This window comes from Protobothrops mucrosquamatus, unplaced genomic scaffold, assembly GCF_001527695.2.
Source record: "Protobothrops mucrosquamatus isolate PMUCROS unplaced genomic scaffold, P.Mucros_1.0 scaffold5, whole genome shotgun sequence".
Taxonomy (NCBI): domain Eukaryota; kingdom Metazoa; phylum Chordata; class Lepidosauria; order Squamata; family Viperidae; genus Protobothrops; species Protobothrops mucrosquamatus.
The window spans coordinates 3,083,185-3,089,184 of record NW_015386392.1 but is presented as its reverse complement, the minus strand read 5'-3'; the positions used below and the strand labels follow the sequence as shown (position 1 = coordinate 3,089,184).

At 39.9% G+C, this 6,000-nt stretch overlaps 1 protein-coding gene across 1 annotated transcript in view; it reads right to left on the bottom strand.

The window, feature by feature from the left end:
* The window catches only part of XYLB (xylulokinase), a 141,363-nt gene that overhangs the window by 56,090 nt on the left and 79,273 nt on the right, over window positions 1–6,000 (bottom strand). The window lies entirely within an intron of this gene.

Genomic DNA, 6,000 nt, shown 5'->3' with positions numbered 1-6,000 from the left:
GGAAGCTGGCAAGAAGTCATAAGCCGCTCCTGTTCCCACTGCTTTTTTGTCTGCCTGTGGCCTTTCTATTTATCTGTTTAGGTTACGCAAACATGGACTTATTGTTGAAGTTCATTCACCACTGCAGTTATTTTTCTACTTATGATAGAAACAACTAGAAAAAGTTAACTTCTTAGGAAATCATGGGACCATCCAGCACTGGAGTGAAAAAAAAATCATCAGCCGAAATTTTAATGTTCTTTCTAGTCATTCAGATCACACTACCTTTTTCTTAAAGATGATCCAACAGGTCTCACAGGATTGTCTTGTAAATCAGAGTTCTCCAACCTTTCCGGGCTCACGGCACAGAGGGGAGAGCAGCTTCCAAATTACTGCGTGCACACACACGTATGCACGTAAATGGGGCCACGCCCACACACACACACACTAGCAGCCTGTTTGCGCATGCACAAATGGGGCATGCACGCCTGCCGCGCTAGTGTCTGTGCCCGCGCATATGTGCAAACAGGGCTGCAGGCGCTAGCGCAAGTAGGGGGAATGCGTGCCTACGCGTGAGTGCCCTGGCCAGCCATTTCTGGGGCCTGCTGGTCAAGAGGTTGGGCCGCGGCCCATAGGTTGGGGACCCCTGTTGTAGATCATATTTTTCCAAAGACACCTGGCAGTATAATTTTGTAGGCCTATCACTATCCCTTAAGGAGAAGATGGAACATGGAGAGCTTCTAGTAGATTTTTTTCCCCTTGACTAAGAGATTATCACAATGCCAAAGTCACGGAACCCTTGGCATAATGCAATATGGCATAAAGATGAAGGCATTCTTCATTTGTCAAAAATAATTAAACATGTCACCGACATTCTGCATAACTCAAGAGCCAGCTGAGAAAAGAGCAGTAAGTCTCCAGTTCCATTTGAGTGACAAGGTCAGCTCTGCCTGTTTTTCCTCAGCTCCTTCCCCTTCCTTGGGCCTGTTCATTATGCCATAAATTAATCTGTAAAATTGGGACAGACTACGTAATGTAATTAGCCCAGTCTGTTCAAACACAACAAACTTATATGGGGTAGCAATTCAGAGTTGCTGAGTGATCAGTAGCCAACACATGACAGAGAGGTTAATGTGCAACTCATACCCCAAAAGGAACCCAGTGGAGTTTCAAGACCTTCATGTCCAGAGGGGAGGAAAGTGTCACCTTCACATTATTAACCTTGTTAGGACTGAATTTTAATTTTGTTCTTTTGTTCTTCTCCCACATCACCACATCATGAATATGAGTGGGACTCCTGGAGAGACATCCTTATGGGCTCCTTGGTGTTCTCTGGGCTTGTTTTCTTACAGACGTTTCATTACCCAACTGGGTAACATCATCAGTGCTCATCACTGGTGATGCTACCTAGCTTGATTATTTTCACGCAGACATTTCATTATCCAATCAGGCAAGATCCTCAGTGCTCATCATTAATAATGTTACCTAGTTGGGCAATGAAACATCTGCAAGAAAACAACTACCAGTAAGCTCAGAGAGCACAAAGGGCCTGATTGTTCAACCCTGGCCTATAAATATTCTCTTCTATTGATGTGCCAAATTCTAACACATCAAATTATTCATCAAGTATGTCCCAAGATATTTCCGCCCTTTTGCTAGGAACCCAGAAAAACACCTCCTTTTTCATTACTAAGACTGAAATACAGAACTGCCCAGATTTTATCCAACACAAATTTTATTGGAAGCAAGTTTTGCTATAGATTTTTACCAGGGAGTTTTCTAACAACATCTTGCAAATGTTTGCCACGGAAATAATAATCCCAGAAAACAGAAGAATACATGAAGTGCATATCTATTTATTTCCTGTTTGTGTTCCTTTCACTTCTACTTCTATATGTATAAGTAGAACAATATGTATATCTTCTACTTATACCTTTTATACATATAGAAGCAGAAGTATATGTACACTGCTTATTCATGTATAAGTATATGTATGTCTTCTTTGCAAATATAGTGGTTAAGGTTTTAGATTTGGACCAGTGTACGTTGCCTGTCTGTTTGTCTGTCTTAAAATGAGAACTATACTGAAAAATCTAAAATATGTACAGACTGATAACTAACTGTTAAGTTGGACGTTAGAATTAACATGGCTCACAATACAGACTTAATGAAATTCTTAAGCAATATGCTTAAGCAAGACTGACCAGTGCACACAGAATTATTTTTCAAGATGGCCTGTTTGGGGAATCCTCTCTAAAGTGACAACCAACTGCGAGATCTAAATCTGACTGCTTTTGCCATATGTTCAGATTACCCAGAGAAAAGAGTGGTGCGGATGGCCGAAAAGATCATTGGCAGTTTCCTCCCTCCCATCCAGGACATAGCACAGAAGCGTTGCTTGAGCAGGGTCCATAAGATTGTCTGGGACACAACACATCCTCTTCACGACCTGTTTTCCTTGTTACCTTCTGGGAGGAGGGGGCTTTGTGGTATCCATAGCAGAACATCCAGATTCAGCCATAGTCTCATTCCATACAGCATTAAACTTGCGAACTCTCAAGCTTCCTCCTTCCGTTATATATTCAAGATGGACAGTGTTTAATATTTATTTGTTATATATATGTAGGGGCGTGGGTCTATACATATGTTGTATATAGGAGGTTTAGGTGTGTGTCATGTATGTGTTCACTTTGACAGCGGGCAACTAAATTTCATTTTTGATGTGTGCCGTTGTGCTCACAGTAAAAAAAATGATAATAAAGGTTATCTTATCTTATCTTATCTTATCTTATCTCTTATCTTATCTTCTAAATCCAAAGTGCCTTCCACTCTAGGTCCAGAACTGCCTCACTTTGTTTCCCAATTCTGGACATTTCCATTAAGCACACAAAGCCTATAATTAATCTACTTAGACGGGAGATACCATTTGTAAAGCACTATTATTATTTGGAGGTTTCCCAGAAATTAGTCCTGCCTCCAGAGAGGGGAAACTATGAGCAATGGAGCCATTTCTTAGCAAGTCAGAAGTTGCTATTCTGAGGATCCATTAGGGAAAATCCTTCATTCAACCTTTGTGTACCGTTTTTTAAGAGAGTTGGTTAAAAATGCAATAAATATGTCCAGCTCTCAAGCATGCTAAGCAGCCTTAGAAGTTTTCTTCTCTTCCTACAGCAAAGTAACAGATCACAATAAGCTTCATATATAACTCTTGACCACAGACTCCAACTAGCTACATAACCCCATTTCTAAAATATTTATTATTTAATGTTGTCATTCCTACTATCTGATTTTCTTAACAAACCCAAGCCACCAAGCTGATCCATGGCTGTCTAATAGTGCATCTAATATCCTTTTGCAAAATTGACATTCTGTGATCAAGCTGGATGGCTGGGATGAATTTATTCATGCCCCAAAAATGGTAATTCAGCTACTTGAGGAATCAGATAGGGTTGGAAATCAAGAAACCCATGCTCGTTAATCCTATCGATCCTTTAACTGTATTAACGAAATCTGCATGAATTAGATTTAAGTGCAAATAAAAAAGCTAAGTCCCAGGATGTTGCAGGCAAATTCTCAGGTCTCTCTGGCAATAAAGAGAACTATAAAAGGTTATCCAATTATAAATGTGTTCATCTCTTAAGGAGCCTCAAGACATTTTGTTGGTTTTGCTACAGAAGACTAATAAGGGAACCCCCTGGAAATGCTACTAAAATTCTTCTTATCAATCTCTGTATTCATACTAACTGTATTAAAGTTATTTCCATAAATTAGCCCAGGTAGCTAGCTAATTAACTGACTAAATACTGCGCAATATAATGAAACCAAATGAAGATAATTAAACAATGGAAAAATGACACAGTATATCAACATATTCTCCATTTTTCCCTCATTATACATACTCAAATCCATTTGTTTTAGGTGTTTAATTAAACACTTCCATCTCTCTCTCTCAGAATATGGGATATCTGCATCCTTTTCCCTTTCTTCGCGGGGTTAGTTTTCCTCTCCCATTTTACTTAGGATGAGTTTTAAATAGAATATACAGATAGTCCTTGACTTACGACCAATAGCTGAGCAACCATTCAAAGTTACCACGGAGCCCAAAAAAGGTAGTTACGACCAGTTGCCAGAGTTATGGCAGCCATCCTCTGCAGTCACATGACCACACTTTATGAAATTTTTGCCAAAACCTGGCATTTTCTTCCAGTTTCTGGCAAAATTGCCCTATAGCGAACAATGGGCTTGATTAATGACTGTGGTGTTTGCTTAATGACTGTGATGTTTGCTCAATGACTACTGTGTTTGCTTAATGACGGCTTGGTGTCAATGCTGCTAACCTTGGATGTTCTTGCTTTGACAACATATGGAGATGCAGCCTTTTTCTTTCTTATGCTTTACTCTTAGAATTAGATGATACTGAGGGAGGAGGAGGAATGTGATGGGAGTTAGTTAGACAAAACAGTATTGAAAACAGAGTGTGAATTCAGGGCTTTTGAAATAAGAGATGATAAGAAATGGCGGGATGGAGTGAAAGCCTGCATTTCAAACTAATTGGAGAATGTGATTTATGACTGTAAACTAGAGGAGGGAATTGTGCTTTGATACTATGTGTTCAGGGGAGGGGAATTCAGATTTGGCTTCAACTATGTTAGTGCCGAAGCTATACTACTCCAATAAAGATTCTTCAAGATAAACAATGCCTCAAAGTTCTTTGAAGAGTTTCATCTGTCGGAACCTCTGCCTACACCTCAAAAAAAATTACTGAAAGCAAAAGGAGGTGGGCTATCTGGGAGAAGAAGGCTTTCGTAACTAGGTGGGCTCTAATAAACTGGCGACACTATCTAGAAGGGAGCAAGGTGCCTTTTGAAGTATGGACAGATCATACTTGGTTCATTTAACCACACAAAAAAAGTTGTAAAATTGGATCAGTCATGTGATGACCTGCTTCATGACCATCATGACTTACGACTGACATTGGTAGGCTCAATTACAGTCATAAAACAAGGCGTGCCCCTGTTTTAAAAAAAATAATCTCTTTGTAACTTTCATTTTTAACTGATTGTCATTTTTAGCCTAATTACTAAGTCAAACAAGACAGCAAAGATAAAGAATTACCATTAATCGTTTTATCTCCTAACAGATATCAATAAAAAATAAAGATATTTGCCCTTAATACTCAACTCCAAATAATTGATTGGTCAACCAAAATTCTAACTAGTCCCATCCTGGATTTTTATTACAAGTTCCTGAATCTTTGTAACCTTTGCAACTTACTTTGTAATGTTTTTAATTTTGAGGGGACCAAGAAAATTATTTTGCATTCAAAAACTTTGAACACTAAAATGCTATCTCCCCAGCTTACAGAAATTTGCAGAATAAAGTCAGGTTCTTGAAAGAAAGTAGTGTGGCGTGGGGGCTCCCAAATGAAGATGCTAGGTTTGTCGGCTGAAAAGTCAGCAGCCCAGGTTCAGGACCCGAGTGCTTGCAACCAGGTGACCTCTATTGTTGTCCCAACTCCTGCCTACCTAACAGTCTGAAAGCAAGGAAATGCGAGTAGATAAATAGGTACCACTTTGGTGGGAAGGTAACAGCACTCCATGACGTCATGCTGGCTACAGGACTGCAGAAATGTCTTCAGACAGTGCTGGCTCAATAGCCTTGAAACAGAGATGAGCATTGCCCGCTTCAGTCAGCAATGACTAGCAGAGTAAAATCCGCAAAGACTCCTTTTCAAAGAATGCAGTTTGAGAACGCGTAGTTTTAAAAAGAAACTTGGACTGTCTACAATTCACTGAAATTGTGGGTGTTGTTAAATGCTAGGAAACATATTATTCAATAATTATAGTAAGCAATACAATGCTCCTTCAGCCTGGTTTCCTAATACAGAAGATTCACTTAGATCAGGGGTGTCAAACTGCCGGCCTGTGGGCCAGACGCATCATCCGGAAGCCGCGCCCACCCCATTGCCAGCAGTGGCAAAACCGTCCCAATATGTTGCGCAATGTCATGTGACGTCACGAG